This window comes from Puma concolor, chromosome B4 (genome assembly GCF_028749965.1).
Source record: "Puma concolor isolate L17-30 chromosome B4, mPumCon1.1.hap2, whole genome shotgun sequence".
Taxonomy (NCBI): domain Eukaryota; kingdom Metazoa; phylum Chordata; class Mammalia; order Carnivora; family Felidae; genus Puma; species Puma concolor.
The window spans coordinates 49,877,068-49,895,515 of record NC_141673.1 but is presented as its reverse complement, the minus strand read 5'-3'; the positions used below and the strand labels follow the sequence as shown (position 1 = coordinate 49,895,515).

Below are 18,448 nucleotides of genomic sequence, written 5' to 3'. Positions count from 1 at the left end.
CCCCAAGTCTGGATGTCAAAACATGTCGTCTCGGCATCCTCTGCCATGCTGTTCCTGAGACTTGTACCAGAAAATGGAACACAAGAAGGCTTCAAAGGATTTAAAATCTCACAGAGCTTTCCACAGGTTCATGACCAGATCCCTTGACACATCTGAGATGACACATGGTAAGCTCCTTCCACTGCTTAGTACCACCTCTCCTACGCTGGGGTTAAGCCATAATATTTGCTTTACAAATGGTAATACTTAAGTTCTTTGGACCACTTGAAATGACTGTGGAAGAGTATCTCCAGCTTACCTCAGAAAAAGCTGCATGGACCTTTTCCTCCTTTACAGGAAGCTAATGACACCCCCACCCCCAACACACACACACTATGGGGTACATGAAATAGGTTGACCATTCAGATCTCCTGGCCCTTCGCCCTGGGCAATACCCACTGTAATGCCACAACTGAGGCATTTCCTCACTTACGGAGAGGCTATAAGACTAAATGGTGTAAGTTCTATAAAAGCTCTTAGAAGGGTACCTAGCCAAAGAAAATGCAATCTTCTTCCTCCCGATTTTTTTGCGGGGTTCTAAAGTTATCGAGCTATTTTATAGTTGATGTCATGCTAATTTTTCTTGCCCATTTATACAAAGAATAAATTCTGGTGGGTGTGTATGATTTTAAAAAGGGGGCCTAACGAAACAATTTTCATTCTGTTACCTAAAAGTCTCACTGCATAAAATGATACCATTATTATTTCAGTTGTCAAGAAACTACATAAATATAGATGATAAAAGTTGAAGCACGTTGCTTCTAGTCGTCTGTCAGCTGTCTTGTAGTCGTGATTTAATATCAATATTAGTTTCACATTAATATTTTCTGTTGTAATCAGTTGTGAATCTTTTTACGTATTAGAGATGGTCATGTTGCTGTAAAAGTGTATAAAACTGTAATTACACGTGAATGAAATTGCAGCCCCTTTAGTCGTGATGAAGGAACCCTCAGAAGTTTTAGATACAAAAATGTTCAGACTTGTTAATTATAGAAATGGCTGGAAAACCCAGAACTTTTTATGTTTCTCTGTATATTCTCTTTCTAACTGCGCGAAGGTGCACCGTGTATGTATGTGTGTGTATTTACACATCTTTCCATGTTGGGATATTTGCTGATTTTTCTCTAAGAAGAGAGTGTGTGTATGACAATCAAAGTTAAAACAGATGAAAACTTAAGCTGAGTCAATTTGGATAGTAATATGGATTGCTTTCTGTTTAAGTTTCTGAAATATTAATGATTAATATGAAACAAATTTTGTTGGTGGTCAGTTTCACTATGGTTGAAATGATGCATCTCAGGAATAAAATAAATCTTAAATGAGGGACATTTCCTAAATGCTAGCCAAGAAAAAAAAATGGCAATGAGGCTTATGTACTATGCTAGACTAAATGTTTGAGTCCTCTCAAAATGTTTATGTTGAAGGCCTAACCCCCAATGTAATCGTATTTGGAGATGGGCCTTTGGGAGATAAATAGGGTCAGATGAAATTATGAGGGTGGAGACTGGCAGGATGAATTAGTGCCCCTATTAGAAGAGACACCAGACAGCTTCCTTTCTCTCTCGGCCATGTGAGGACACAACGGGAAGGTGGCCATTTGTAAGCCAGGAATAGGGCTCTCACCAGAGCCCAAACCATGCTGACACCTTCAGCTCAGACCTTCGGCTTCCAGAAGTGTGAGAAAATAAATTTCTGTTAAGCCACCCAGTCTGTAGTATTTTGCAGCCCAAGGACCTAATACATCTATACCCAAGGAGATGGACTTACAGGCTATTGCTTAGAAGGATTGATCATATATCATTGTAGTGCAATGTCTCCTCTGAAATTTAACTTGCGCTTTTATTTTTTCTTTGTTTTGTTATTGTTTTGCTCCTGGGTGATCCTTGAAAAAGCACATCACGATTGGCAGGAACATAGCTCCACCCCCAGAAAGACAGTGGAGAATGTAGACCATGGCGGGCAGGGGGCAGGAGGTAATCAAGGCCTAATGTCAGGGAGAGGTAAGGAGACCTTCACTACTGGGAGTGTTTGGGGCTCTAAGAGGCAATAAAGTCTATTGAGGATGAGGGCCTGAAGATGAGAAGCTTCCCAGCCTCACTCTTGGTGTTCAAATCCCTAGGAAGATAAAAGGGATGCGGGTGGGGGTCCTCAAGTTGCGGACTCTTGTGACACGGTGTTCCTGGAATAGTTGGTATCCTAGAGAGTAGTTAAAACTGTGACCCTGGGAACTCAAGTGAGGGCACTCCCTGCCTAAGCTTCAGTCTGAGCAAGAGAGACTTGGCCTTATTCAAAAATCCAATATGGTAGAACGAGCTTCCTCAAAGGCATGTCTTCCTGCCCCAATCTACTTGCAGGGACCTGGGCCAGAAATATTCCTTCTTGGCCTTTAGATTTTATGGGACAACCTTTTTTTTTTTTTTTTTTTCTTTTTTTTCCCCCTTCTTAGTAACACAATGTGTTGGTGAGAATTATGGCAGCAAATGGCTGAGCTCTGTTTGGATATGACAGTCAGACTGGATCCCCCCATTAGACTGTGTATGATCCTTGCAGTTCGTAGATTTGAAAGGGAAGGAATAGCCTCAAAAGTAACAGACCAAACTTCCAATGTATCTGGCATTTGGGTGCTCAAGCTTATTTTAAAACTTAACTTAGAACATAAAACAAACGTGTGTATCCTTGCAGTAGACGAGATTGATTGGCTACCAGGCATGCCCTTAGCAGTGTGCGCAGATTAATTATAAGGAGATGCTCTTGGGGAAGCTTGAGGCCAAGTGGATGGTGGTCAGAAAGAGTCATGGTCTGTATATTACTTTTCAAAGGAATCGCTGAAGAATTTCTTTCCCAAATGTGTAGCATACTGTTGAATATACAACTGAGACTGAAAATTGCAAACTCATTTCTGTATTTGATCTTTTGGGCAATGTTCTTTTAATTCATCTCTCCAACTACCTTCACAGGTAAAATAAATGGGGGCGGGGGGACATGTTAAGATCTAGCTCTGCAAAGGAATAGAGCCTTAATTTGATTCTCTATTTGTGAATTTCTGTGAAAAGGAAATAGCTGATGAGCACAAATGTAGACAAGACAGGTTGATGACCCAGCAGGTATAAAATCTAGATATTAATGGACCATATTAATGTACCTAATTACACTTTTAAAATGAATATCAATTATGTTTTTTGGTATTAAATGATTTGAACTAGAATTAAATTTTTTCTCACTTTTATGAACACAGTAACACTTTCAGATTCTACATTTTCAAATGAAAAAGAGATTGGGTTTTAATCACAACTTCTATTAAGCTCTTTATCTTAGCATCTCTTTACTTTCCCTCATTCTACCTAAAAATCTCATCCCCACTCCCAACAATATAAAAAAGTTTTTCTATGGAATGCATCAGCATTCTGGTAATGTTCTTAAAAATTCAGTTAAAGAAAAGCATATATATTTGAATTATTATACTGTGAATGGATATTATTATACTATCCATGTATTATGCAAAACAAAGCCTAATTATATGGAAATCAATATTTAGGGAAACAGGGGCGCCTGGGTGGCTCAGTCGGTTAAGCGTCCGTCGTCGGCTCAGGTCATGATCTCACGGTTTGTGGGTTCGAGCCCCGCTCTGTGCTGACAGCTCAGAGCCTGGAGCCTGCTTCAGATTCTGTGTCTCCCTCTCTCTGTTCCTCCCCTGCTCTCACTCTGTCTCTCTCTCTCTCTCAAAAATAAATAAAGATTTAAAAAAACGTAAAAATATTTAGGGAAACAAAATAGTGAGTGATTGGTTGACTTTTAGATAGAAGTTTCGATTTTCCACACTTGCAATAAAAGAAGGTGTGTAAAGAAAATATTCTCACACTTGCACCCTGAATGTTTGGCACAGTCCATCTCATCCCGCAAATATGAAGGATATGTATAATTTATCTTGCCATGACAAAATACAAAAAAAAAAAAAAATTATCAAAACTATCAAGGGCTTGACTATTCGCAAACATTTAAGGCATCTGTAGATCAGAAGGTTAATAATCCTCAGTCTGTCATTTCTATTCAAAAATAAACTCTGGATCTTGTCTAGGATTTATTAACTTGGCTATTTTGTCTTTTCTTGTGAAATGGTTCATGCCTACACAATGAAATCTCAGCTCGTATCTGTGGTTTGCAAAGAAAATAGCAACACAGAGAGAGCTTGGCTGTGATAAGGTAGATGGCCTATTAAGGAATCGGCAAGGGAATCCTAAAACGATGAAACTTTATACTCGTTCTGAAATCCACATGTTTTCTAATATGATTCAGCCCTATTTTTGTGGCTGGTGATGTGTTTTGTAGTTGTAGATTTGGGCTCAATAACCGTATTTTAGTTCAGAAAGGCCAAGTGTGTGTAGTTAATTGTTGGACTGTTTACGTTAGTCTCTTTTCTCACAGGAAAATGGCCCTGGAAAATGTTTTCAGCATCCAACAGAGGCAAATTTTAACGTGGAACATTTAAAATAGAACACCGCTTTCTAATCTATCGGTTGTTTTAAAATCTTTTTTTATGCTGAAGTTTACTCGGTACTTCATCACTATTGATATCTTAAATCTCTCCATTAGATATTGGAAATTTCGGTGGTCCTTAATATAGCATTATGTATTTTTGATAATTAGGCTGGAAGTTTACTCCAGGAGTTATATTTTGCACAGAACTGCTCTCTGATCAACTACGTTGTTACTGTTTCCTTGTCTGTCTCTCCCACCAGGTCTTGAGCCCCTTAAGACCAGAAACCGTGGCTTTTATCCTATATACTCTGCCTGAGACAATTCCGTCATTACAGGCACCCATTTGCTTTTCTTTAAATGTCCATCGGATACTTGTAGGTGTGAGGCTCAGTGCCAGGCTTTTATTCTCAGAGCAACCTGATAGCATAGGCATGTGATGGACCTCATTCTCCGGGGAGGAAAGGAAGGCATAAGGAAGATAGGCCATGACAGAGTAAGTGGCACAGCCAGGCTTCGAACCCAGGCAGCCTGATTCCGGAGGCTCTGTTCTTGCTTTTAGGAGTGTTGCTCTTCAGGAATGATCTGGGATGAAGGCAGATGAGAAAGAACAGTGGTGAAGAAGGCTCTGCAAACACAGTCAGGTAGGATAATAAAATACAATTTCCCAACTCTTCAGGACAGATCTTTCAAAGTTGTTGATTGATTGCTGAGCTCTAGTTTTCATTCCCTTAACCACTCTCTTAGGTTATCTCTCATTTACAGGAAATTCGTCTGTGTCCACATTGTGCATATAGCCAGATTTTTTAGAGGCAGTTAAATAAGATCGTAAGCGCCCCAATCAGAAATCCATACTCCAAGGGTGTTTAGTTACATTGGAAGGATCCAAATAAGGGGTCTACACTCCAGTGGCAAATACTTTAAATATTACTCTCTAAATACACCCCCAGAGGATTGATTGTGTAGCTTAAAGGGTATTAGAAGTTCCTTTTGATTGGTGAAATAAGTTATGGTTACGATAGATGGCTACATGGAAAGATCTGTATAGAAAACTGCCTCTGTTGCTTAAGTAGGATCTGAGAATCCAAGTAGCCCTGTAGTTGAAAGCCTTTAATACAGCGCGTTAGCTGGAACTCCAGTCGGTCCTATGCCTTGCGCCTCACAGAGGATTCTGTTGGCTGACCATCCTGGCCACGAATAGAATGTGGGTTCCATGTGTCTAAGGGAGCTACTTCTGTGCAAGGTGCCTGTCAGAACACCCAGAAGGGCAGGGAGCCATGGTTTCACCAAGCTTGGTGGACCCCTAGCAGTAGAATGTTTCGTATACATGTCAGAATCTATATACAGACTTGTATACATGTCAGAATTCAAATAGACTACTGGAGAAATTGGTAATTTTTCTTTTGGTGGGGAAAGGTCTTAGGAGATATACAGGGCTGAATGTATTTGATCTTCACATCTAAGAACTCAGAGCTAGAAAAGACGCTGAGACTCTCCTTTGTCTCTCTCTCTCTTTCTGAGTTAAAGTATAAAACATTTGAGAGCAATTGTCTTTGATACTACCCTTAAGTATCTATAAAGTGGGAGATCCCACATCTTTTCATACCCATAGAGACCCCATATCATATCTCTATTTCTTAGCTTCACTTTACTCCATTCAATGTAGAAGTTTAAGCTATGCCGCCATAAACCTGTTCTTACCCTCTGGCTTAAGTTGCATCAGGTGGCGTTTTCAAAGTATCCGGAGAAATGTATTACTCAGTATTTACTAAGTAAACTTAGGCATTGTATGATTGCGATAAGCTGTTTGATCCAACATGCACTTATCAAATGCTTGCTAATTGCCACTCTGCTACACGAGGATAAATTAAACGTGTCCCTGCCCTTCAAGAGAACACTCCAGTAAGGAATTAAAGGTTAAAGCCCAAAATAAGTGAATCCCACCAAAGGAAGTGGAATGACTGCGTTTTAGCCAAAGAAATATCAAACAGGACGTGTTCTATATACCAATGTTGCAACATACCCATGTTTCTTTGTAATTTTTTTTCTCTCTGTTTGAGAGGAGCAGGAAGATTATAGATATAGAGGTAACTAATTGAGAGCAGAGAATTTAGAGTAAAAAGAGTCTTTCCTTAAGTACTTAATAGGCTCCAGGATAGAACACTTTCCTGGGGGAAATAAAGTTATAGAAATGAAACTTAGTGTCAGTATGCCTTCAAAAATGTGCCACAGTGTATGTGTGTTTAATATACAAGAAAAAAGGATTCCTAGCTCTGTGTTTCAATCATGGTGTATTATTTATGTGAAAGAACAAGGTAACTCTTTACACCCTTGGTTTCCTATATCACAGACACTAGCCACATGCGGCCATTTGATTTTAAAGTTAAACAAAATAAAAAATTCACCTCCTCTATACCACCCGCATTTCAAGTGCTCAATAGCCACATGGGGCTCATGGCTACCATATTGGAGAATGCAGATAATGGTAAATCTTTCTTATCATGAAGAGAGCTCTGTTGGATGACCCTGCTTTATATCAATCACTTCCCAGATTTCTTTTTTTTTTTTTTTTAATTTTTTTTTTCAATGTTTATTTATTTTTTTTTGGGACAGAGAGAGACAGAGCATGAACGGGGGAGGGTCAGAGAGAGAGGGAGACACAGAATCGGAAACAGGCTCCAGGCTCCGAGCCATCAGCCCAGAGCCTAACGCGGGGCTCGAACTCACGGACCACGAGATCGTGACCTGGCTGAAGTCGGACGCTTAACCGACTGCGCCACCCAGGCGCCCCCAGATTTCTTGATTTGAAGAACACTGACCTCCTCATTGCTCATTTGTATGTATGAGTCTTGTAAATGAGTGACTGGGACTAATATTTCCTCTTGTGGATTCCAGGTATTATCTATGAAAAGGTAAGCAGGCAAAACATCGCCGGAAGCATTAATGCTGTCATTATTTCCCCCATGCCATAGTTATCGAGGAGAAGACCATTTTTTTTTTTTAATTTTTTTTTCAACGTTTTTTATTTTATTTTTGGGACAGAGAGAGACAGAGCATGAACAGGGGAGGGGCAGAGAGAGAGGGAGACACAGAATCGGAAGCAGGCTCCAGGCTCCGAGCCATCAGCCCAGAGCCCGACGCGGGGCTCGAACTCACGGACCGCGAGATCGTGACCTGGCTGAAGTCGGACGCTTAACCGACTGCGCCACCCAGGCGCCCCGAGGAGAAGACAATTTTATATCACAGTGGCCCCCCATTATTACCTTTGTCTCCAGGCTCCCAGCCAGCAGAAATCTAGATTCCCAAGTCCACTCTTTATGTGTTAAGGTGGCTCACAGGTCCAGCCTGACGGTTGCTAAAGGTGCTACTCTCAGTACAGCCCACCATCTCCAGGTATTGGAAGAACCATTGACGATTCCTCTTTGATGTCAAAGATTTGAGAAACTACTCAATTATTAGAACTACTGGAAGGATGACTATTAAAGGTGTCCATAAACCTGGGTGACTGGAATCAAGTCTGAAGACAATTTGTGGCACCTTTTGTTCTCAGTATGATACATCCCTTTGTTCCAATTCCCTGGTGACCCTGTACAGCATCCTAGCAATACTATGCCTTGATCTATCTAGGCAATCAAACATCAGCATTTCTTCAGCAAGATCTACAAATATTCACACCAAGTACAATAGATAAAGATTACAAGTAACCTCATGTCCATTCAGATCAGGATTTTCCACTAAATGTGTCAAGATCAGGTCAGGTTTTATTACCAAATAACTTTCAAAAAAAAAAACCAAAACAAAAAACAACCCAACAACAACAACTTGGTTCTTAGAGCTTGTTGGATTTTGGAATTGCAGAGAAGAGATTGCAACCAGTAGCTCATTCTTATTTCTACTTAAATGTGTCATTCTCTTGGGGCGCCTGGGTGGCTCAGTCGGTTAAGCGTCCGACTTCAGCCAGGTCACGATCTCGCGGTCCGTGAGTTCGAGCCCCGCGTCAGGCTCTGGGCTGATGGCTCAGAGCCTGGAGCCTGCTTCCGATTCTGTGTCTCCCTCTCTCTCTGCCCCTCCCCCGTTCATGCTCTGTCTCTCTCTGTCCCAAAAATAAATAAACATTGAAAAAAAAAATTAAAAAAAAAAAAAAAAAGAAAAAAAAATAAATGTGTCATTCTCTAAGACACCTCTGAGCACCCAGAGTAGGTTAGAACTACATTTTAAAAGCTTCTCAAGGCAACCTGCACTTTTGTGGGTTATCACGGTGTAAATTCTTGGAAGGCAGGAAACGTGTCTCTTTTTTTTTCCCCCTTCTCTATCCCCAGTACCAAGTTCAATGCTGGAAAATAGTAGGTACTCACTAAATACTTGGTTTATGGATGGAATGAGGGGGTTAATGGGGGATAGATGATTCCTGTCCAGTCTCCTAGAAGGGGCCCTTTTCTTCCAGGATCTTTCCACTCGAAGTTGTCTGTGGCAAGGACTGCTACATGCTTATTGATGTCTGTTAATTCCAACTCATAGACACTCAGCTGGCCTACATTCCCCAGCCTCTCCTGAAGTTAGGTTTGGCCATGGGACTGACTTCTTGCCAATGAAATGCAGACAAAAGACATGCACCTCCCCTCCATGCCCTGCCCGCATGGAATTCCTATGTGGCAAAGTACCACAAACTGGGTGGCTTAAACAACAGAAGCGTATCGTCTCACAGTTCTAGAGTTCAGAAGCCTGTGATCAGGGTTTCAGTAGGGCTAGTACCTTTTGAGGGCTGTGAGGGAAGGCCCCGCTCTCTGACTCCCTCTTGGCTTGCAGATGGCCGTCTCCACATTCGCGTTCTCCCCGTATGTGTGCCTGAGTCCAACTTGACGAAGACACCAGTCCTATTGGATTGGAGCCCCACCCAGTCATCTTAACTAATCATATTGGCAACAGTCCTATTTCCAAATAAGGCCATGTTCTCAGGTACGGGGTTAGGCTTTCAACATATGAATCTTCTCAAACCGTACCAGGGTACACGGAAGGCCACCTGCCAAAGAGGACCACCTGCGTTAGACTTTGTGGAAGACACTTTTGGGTTAGGCCACCGAGATTTTAGGGTATGTTGTCATAGCAGCTAGTGTCTCTTCTCATAACTCACAATCCCGCCATCACGATACCCTTGTGCTTGAGAATAACAAAGATAATTCTCTACATATGTACGCTTTTTGGAAATGTTACAAAAAAAAAAAAAAAAAGCTTCCAAGTTCTCCCTCAGCCTCCACACTTGTAATTCGGTCTGGACTTGTAACATTTGGTTGCTCTGCTAGATGGGTCATTGTCTGGAGAGGGTCACTGTCAGTCATGTGGTGGTGGGAGTAGGGGCCTTGACCTCAGAGGACCTGGACCTCGGTTCTGGCTCCGTTCCTAACCAGCAGCGTGACCTTAAGGTCAATAATGTGTTTCTCTAAGCCACTGTTTATTCATTTGCAGAAAGAAAGCAACACTTCCCTCCTGGAATTGTTAGCAGGATTAATCAAATTACCTTAATCTTCACAATTAGCACAGCGTCTGGCATGGCGTTAGTGCATCATGTAGCTTTTTTATTTTTTTTTTTTAATTTTTTTTTTTCAACGTTTATTTATTTTTGGGACAGAGAGAGACAGAGCATGAACGGGGGAGGGGCAGAGAGAGAGGGAGACACAGAATCGGAAACAGGCTCCAGGCTCTGAGCCATCAGCCCAGAGCCCGACGCGGGGCTCGAACTCCCGGACCGCGAGATCGTGACCTGGCTGAAGTCGGACGCTTAACCGACTGCGCCACCCAGGCGCCCCTTTTTTTTTTTTTTTTTTTTTTTTTCATGTAGCTTTTTTAAAAAAAAAAAAGTTGAGGCAGATTTCTTATCAGGAAACTAAAATCTCACCCTGCCCCACTGGTATACAATGTCTGAGGGACAAACGATTTGGCAGCTACACTAGGAAGATAAACCTGGAGGCACATATTTGAAGGAATGCCCTGGAGAAGAGGAATTGTACTTTGAGGGGCATATAAGGATTTTACTTTAGTGAAAAGCTTCTATCACTCAAACCTATCCAAAGCCCGGCTACCTTTTAAAGTAGCGAGTTTTCTCTCCTTGCATCTGTTCAAGCATAGGTGATGGGACCACTTGGTGGAGGTGTTGTGGGGGCATCTAGTCATAGGGTGAGAAGTTGGAGTGGCTTTGCAAGATACGTATTCCATGATTATGAGAATGACATGGTCTATTAGCATCGGATTAGACATACAACAGGTGTATTCTTATGGAGTACAGAGAGACACAAAGTGTGCATGAAAGTGTGCCCAGGGGAGAAATTCTAGCAGGCCATGGCAGCATAGATGGTGGCACCAAGGGAGAGAGTAGAAAGGAAGCCACCAAGGTGGAAGAAAGAGTAGTTTGGAAACCCAACATTTCATAGACTTGGTCCTACCCTCCACCCGGAAAGGGCAGGATACTTCTCAAAGCTATCTTAGCTGTCAGACAGCTCATGAACCGAATGTTCTCCCCCAGTAACCACCTCCATGAACGCCAAGCCCGCAGCTCAATATTCCAGGGGATATCCCACTGGTGCATCAACCCAGGCCGTGCTCACCACTCACTAAGACCTGGTAGAACCAATCCGCGTGCCTTGGGCCAGGCTTCTGGGCATGAGATTCCCTCTCAGGAAGCATGGTTCTGAGCAACTGGAAAGCAGGGTGCTGACTGCGGACTTTCCAGACACAGGGCAGGGATTGCCGGTTCAACACTTCCTGAGGGTTTAAGAGGGGGATCTTCAAAAACCTTGTGGTCAGTTAAGCCCATCGTGCTTCGGATTCTTCCCTCAATTACCAGCCGAGAGGGCAGCCCGTCTGCTTTCCGCGTTCACCGCGTGGTACTTGGTTCTTTCCTCCATAACCCCCACTGCTCTTTTTCCCTCAGTAATTTTTCCTCTGAACCACACGGGACCTCTCTGCCTTCTTACCTTCAGCTCCATACCCTAACTGAAACCTGGCTCTCTCCCTGGACCCAGCCTGTCTCTTGCAATTGTTCACTCTCACATGCAACACACCCCCCACGCTGGGGATGGCGATCAGGCACCAAGGGCTCCCCCCGCACCACTTCCAGATCTTTGTTCCTCTACCTGAGTATAGGAAACCTTGCTTCTGGGAAGGCCTCCGCCATCTGGATCTGCTTTCCATTACATCCCTTAATTGCTCCACAAATGGTAGAAAGGACTAATTTTAGCATTTCTGCCATTTGCCAAGTCATAAATGTTGCAGTGGGGATTAATCCCACTTAATCTGGCTGGAATCCTTGTGCTCCCCACCTTCCTGGCTATTTGACCTTTGGAAAGTTCTTTTTTTTTTTTTTTTTTTTTTTTTAAATTTTTTTTTTTTTCAACGTTTATTTATTTTTGGGACAGAGAGAGACAGAGCATGAACGGGGGAGGGGCAGAGAGAGAGGGAGACACAGAATCGGAAACAGGCTCCAGGCTCTGAGCCATCAGCCCAGAGCCCGACGCGGGGCTCGAACTCACAGACCGCGAGATCGTGACCTGGCTGAAGTCGGACGCTTAACCGACTGCGCCACCCAGGCGCCCCGACCTTTGGAAAGTTCTTTAACCTTTCAGGGCTTCAATATCTCCATTTAGAAAATGGGGATAAAAATGTTTACCGAAGGCAATTGTCATGAATTGTACGACGCAGTAGATGGGAGATCACCATAATAAGCATAAATTATGAATTGAATCTAAATGAAAATACCTTCGACTGTGTGAGTGTCATTCACCCCGAGGTAATTAAAGGTTAGCGATAGCTATTTTCTTACTGTTAGAAACTGGTAAAACTATTCTGTATGGCATGGTAATTTGTTAATTATGTATTTGTTAAAACCATAGAAGGTACAACACAATGAGTGAGCCCTTAAGTGAATTCTGGACGTTAGTTAATAATAATGCATTAACAACGGCTCATCAATTGTTACAAATATACAGCATTAATGCAAAAAGTTAATAATAGGGGAAACCAGAGAGGAAAGACTATATGGGGACTCTGTACTTTCCACTTAATTTGTTTGTAACCCTAAAACTGCTCAAAAGCAATCTATTAATGACAACAAAACAAAACAAAACAAAACCCAAAAAACCCTGCTTGTATGAAGCAGGTGTGTTCATGAGTTTATAATTATCAAAGCTGGTGTGGGTACATGGGTCCGTCATACATCTTCTCTCTAAATTTTCTGTAGTAATAAAGTTTTCAAAAAAAAAGAAAACAGTTTTGTTGAAACGGAGGCTCTTAATCAACCAGAGAAAGATATTTGACAGTATCTCCGAATATCAGGTATTCACTTTCATTCATCTCATATTTCTGGATGACCTATCGATCGCCAGACTCAGTGTAGATGCAGTGAGGGGTTCAAGAAAGGCTTCAAGACATGATGGAGTCCTTCCTCGGGAAGGTGGAATCTTCTTGCACGGTTCAGAAAGCCGCGTGCCACATGAGTGAGCAACACCGAGAACGACTCCAATCCATGCACAAAGCGTAAGTTCCAGAAGTGCGGAGGAGACCAAATACAAGTTCTGGCGCTACATCCCAAACCTTTGAAGCATCTGAATGCCAGGAGAACACCGTAGGGTTTGGACTGACGTTGAAGCACAGGTTGTCACATTCTGTTCCAGCGAGGGTCTTTTTTTTAATCACAAAGGACACCTGATGCCGAAACCACTCAGTAAGGCCGCGTTCTTGAAATGGAAAGTAAGAGAAAGATGAAAAAATATAAAAGCATGCTTTATATTGGGTGCCCCAAATTGGGTGGGATGTTATTTTCTGAGCAGGGCGCAATGCCAAGCTTTCAGTTGTTGTTGAAATGATCATTCAGGTAATTGCTGGCATTAGCCTGTCAGTGTGGGCTCTGAGAAGAGTTCAGATGAGGGAAACAGTTTTGTTTTAGACCAGTGTAAAATAAAAGTGCGTCCGTGCGCACACGTGTTTTATAGATTTATTTTGGCCTTTGAGGCCAAAGAGGCCAACCACTGAGACCTTGTGGAATACTTAGAGTAAATTTCGCCTTATTAGAGAATTAAATGATGGCTCTGCATGAGATTCTAATGTTCTCGGAGAATGTATATATTAAGTGATTTACAAAAAAGAAAACGAGAAAGAAAAGATCATATATTCAGATTTTCATAAAGAAGCTTGAAATTAAACTCTTTGGGAACCAGGAACATTTGGGACTCTGTGCAGGACTATTTGTTATTCTAAAATTAGATTTCGAAATCAAATTTCCTGAAACACAAAGCCAAGGGGGTTGTAAATTTCAAATGTTGGCAGTCTGTGCTGCACACAGGTATCTTCTGATGACTTTTAATTTAGATCTTGGAAAGGAGAGTAGGGATTTGGATCTAGTTAATCTTTCTCTTCTTTAACCTGTGGAGTCTTTTGAATAGTAAATAAACGCTTGAGGATACAGAAGAAGAGTATCTCTACCATGGAACCGCGTTCTCTGACTTCTGAAGGGAGCCCGTAAATCACTTCCTGTGTTGCTCACTGCTGCTAATTCCTAGAAATTTGTCTGGTTTCAAGAAACAAATCCAATAAATCACAGCTTTTATCGGGAGAGGAGAAAGAGAGGTATGTGTGCTGAGCACACATTCAACATAGATGGAGTAGGAGTCAGGTGTGAAGCACAAAGTGCTAGGATTGATGCTTTGCCTGTACCGACTCATTTAATCCCAGCAAGCCAAGGAGCTACCTCTGTTTTCAGAGGAAAAAAACTGAGGGTCAGTTTGTGATGTACCAAAGGACACACAGCTCATAGGTGTGTGAGTATCCAATACGAGATGTGTCTGACCCCCAAAGCCTGGGCTTTCTATTGTGACACTCTCATAGTTTGGGTTTGTTGACTCGGGGTCAACAATTCAAGCAGGGGAGAACAAGTGAGGTTCTTATCTCATTCCCTGAAGGCACTCAGATTATTATTAAAAGGATAATCTACGCAAAGCAAAGCAATGAGCCTCATGTGGGATAATTTGGGGGGTACCCTCTCCTGGCCTGACATACCCTTCTTTCCCCCAGTCTCCCAAAGTGCCATCCATGTACGTTATTGGAAATCCACCATGACATAGTCAATCCTTTGGGTTAAATATTTCTTTTTCTGGGGCGCCTGGGTGGCGCAGTCGGTTGAGCGTCCGACTTCAGCCAGGTCACGATCTTGCGGTCCGGGAGTTCGAGCCCCGCGTCGGGCTCTGGGCTGATGGCTCAGAGCCTGGAGCCTGTTTCCGATTCTGTGTCTCCCTCTCTCTCTGCCCCTCCCCCGTTCATGCTCTGTCTCTCTCTGTCCCCCAAAAAATAAATAAACGTTGAAAAAAAATATATTTCTTTTTCTTGGTTCTTTTTTTTAAAAATTGTTTAATGTTCGTTTATTTTTGAAAGACAGAGCATGGGCAGGGGAGGGGCAGAGAGGGAGGGAGACACAGAATCTAACGGAGGCTCCAGGCTCTGAGCTGTCAGCACAGAGCCCGATGCAGGGCTCGAACCCACGAACCATGAGACCATGACCTGAGTCAAAGTTGGTCGCTTAACCAACTGAGCCACCCAAGCGCCCCTCTTCGTTCTTCTTTGTTAAAGGAAAATACACCCAAGGAAAGATGGCATATTAGTCATTAAGACCACAGTCTTCATAGTCAATTAATTCCATGCCATTTCCTTTCTCAGAAAAGACCAGAGTATTCCAAGTTAGTAGGAGAGGAAAGATATGCTGTTTGCCTTCACAGCCTGGGACTGTGAATTTCTAAGGGTACCGGGATAAGACAGCTAGGAAATTGGTAACAGAGAAGAGGTTAGTAAACTAGTTCTGATATTAGAATAAAAATTGTACGTTCGTTGGCAAAGGCCTTCACAGTTTTAGAAAAAGCCCTTAGTTATTGCTTAGCCTTATAGCAACATTACAGTGTAATGAAATTTTGTCTGGGAATCCTGCTGGGTGACCACCAGGTACCGGCTCACACAGGTAAGCATATGCGGTGACTTGAGACTGCTCAGACCCCACGCTGGGTGCTTTATAGGTCTCTCAGCATTCTACTTTCATAGTGACACTGACAGGTTATTAGACCCTCTGTACAGATGTTATTAATAATAATCACCACCATCTCCAGTTATAGGAAGAGACAGAAGCCAATTATTTTGTAAGTATAGCTCATTTTACAGACAGAAATAAAACCAGTGTTCGTTTAGGCATCATTGGCATATGGAAAAGTACTGAATTTTAAGCCAAAAACCTGTTTTCAAGTTCCAAGTTTACCTTAACAAGCTGTTTACCTCAAAGCTGGCCATTTTACTTGAAGCCTCAGTTTCCTTATCTATAAAAATCTTCCTCCCAGAACTTTCAGATGAATTAGTTAGTCTGGTTTATTTGGGGCAACAGTTCAGCACAGGGACCCAGAAGAAGAGGCTAGGAAGGGAAAGGAAGATTGTTGATCCTCAGTAGAAACCCCTGGCTTATCTCACAACTTGGCTCAAGGCCAATCCTCCCCTTAATATCTTCTTTATCTCATACACTTCATTATGTTTCCTTACCCAGCTCTGTCAGATTTCTATAAAACTGTCAAATAAAGGCTTAAAAGAAACTTACATTCTTGATATTACGATCTCTCAAGTGTATGTGCCACTTATAGATAAACAATATGAAAATGACAGTATCTCAGGATTCGTCGGAGGGAACATCAGGTAAACAAAAGCAGAACATCTGTAAATAAAAATCAAACCCATTCATTTCGGTGGGCTGAATGACGTAATTGCACTGCATATCTGGATTCCTCACCAAATAAAAAATGGACAAAGGCAGAGGAAATAACCCAAAGAGGTGTGCTGTAAGATTATCCAAACAGTAGATACTTTCCCAGCAAAGCACCCAACGTTGATGAACTTTACCGGTAATACTGAGGCTAGCTCCTCTGGTCCTGAACTTTGAGGTCTAAAGCTCTAGTCCTCTCCACACCTTCCCTGTGGCTAAATGGAGCAGGGAATTTTCTGGGATAGTTCCACGATGGCTACCCACGGCAAGCTGTTCTCCATGGGAGATCAAGATGGCAACTATAGCATGAAGTTGCCTCCTTGAATCTAGACCTTGCAATTCTACGAGGCAGCTTAGAACGTAAGCATGTCAGGGGCACCTGGGTGGCTCAGTCGGTTGAGCGTGCGACTTCAACTCAGGTCACGATCTTGTGGTTTGTTGGTTCGAGCCCCGCATTGGGGTCTGTGCCCACAGCTCAGAACCTGGAGCCTGCTTCGGGTTCTGTGTCTCCCTTTCCCTCTGCCTCTCCCCTGCTCATGCTCTCTCTTTCTTTCTCTATCAAAAGTAAAATAAGCATTAAAAATCTTTTTTAAAAGAAAGTAAGCATGTCAGTAAGCAGCGGCGATCCCGCTGGGGTTAGCTTGGGCTGCCCTCATCTGACGGCTTGACGGGGGCTGTGAGATCTGCTTCCAAACTCCCTCACAGGGAAACTGGCTCATATTCTAATAAGTTCATTATGGACTGACTCTCTTAAAAGAAATCTAGAAAGGTAAGTGATTTCCAGGCTAAGGAAGGAATTCAACAGAAAAATCGCGCTCTCGGGGCACCTGGGTGGCTCAGTCGGTTAAGCGTCCGACTTCAGCTCAGGTCACGATCTCGCGGTCCGTGAGTTTGAGCCCCGTGTCAGGCTCTGGGCTGATGGCTCAGAGCCTGGAGCCTGCTTCCGATTCTGTGTCTCCCTCTCTCTCTGCCCCTCCCCCGTTCATGCTCTGTCTCTCTCTGTCTCAAAAATAAATAAACGTTAAAAAAAAATTTTTTTTTTTTAAAAGAAATTGCCTTTCCAGAGAACTAAGCACAGAAATTCCTGCAAGTGTTAATATGGCTTTATTTCAGGAGACTCTTCAGAATCCCACCGTTCTAATTACCAGGCTTTGAATCTGGAGGGAAAATACACTCTCTAACCAGCTATTTGAATGCCCATGGACTCAGCTTGCTTTCGAGGGAGACTTGGGGGCAATCTGGCCCACCGCAGTGGGAACAATAAGCAAAGTGGGGAATGAGAACGACCAAGAGAAAGACCTCTGGGGAGCACTTTGAACTTTTTGAACACACCTCACAATGAGATGAAGCTGTAACATGCTGATTTTCCAAAGTTCCTAGAGCGAAGATGTAATGGGGGGAGGGGGAGGGCGGGGAGAGGAATCACGTGTTCTTAAACGAATCAATACACATGTTTACTAGTAACAAAATGAAACACGCTTGCCTTTGAAAGGCTAAAAAGCCTTCTTCAGATAAAAAGAGAGGGTGTTGTTTCTTTATTTGTGTCAAGCCTGATATTACCACAGAACATCATGGGGGGCACCTGGGTGGCTCAGTGGGTTGAGCGTCGGACTCTTGATTTCAGCCCAGGTCATAATCCCAGGATCACGGATTGAGCCCGAGGTGGGCTCTGAGCTGAGCATGGAGCTTGTTGGGATTCTCATTCTCTCTCTCTCTCTCTCTCCCCTTCTTTCGCTGCCCCTTCCCCCCTCCAAAAAAAGCACACACGCACAAACACACACAACGGCAGGATATCATTGAAAAAAATTGCCAGTAGAGTGGAATACCAAACTGGAAAACAATGGTGTTCTTCTTCCTGTGGTGCCCATGTGGAGGATTTTGAACAAACTCATCAAGAGTTGTGAATTACATCATTCCTCCTCCACACTCACTAATAGGTGTTTAGAGATCAGCTTCTTGCACACACATTCCTTTTCCTTGGTGATTTTTATGTGAAATATTTATCCTATGTATCTATTCCTTAATAACAGCACTTTCAAGTCTTGGACTGGGTTAAGGATCTCTAAAAAGTCAGTTTCATTAATAATTTGGTTAATCTCCAAATACCCTACAGTTTGCACCAATAATTTATCGTAAATTCCGTGTACAAAAATATAAGGC

The 18,448-nt window shown here is 42.6% G+C and overlaps 1 long non-coding RNA gene across 1 annotated transcript in view; it reads right to left on the bottom strand.

Moving 5' to 3' along the window:
• Positions 1–16,146: 16,146 nt before the first annotated feature.
• The window catches only part of LOC147579056 (uncharacterized), a 77,186-nt gene continuing 74,884 nt past the window's right edge, over positions 16,147–18,448 (bottom strand). Inside the window, exon 4 of the long non-coding RNA XR_015253504.1 lies at positions 16,147–16,240. This is a non-coding gene — a long non-coding RNA (uncharacterized LOC147579056). The remainder of the gene's footprint in view (positions 16,241–18,448) is intronic.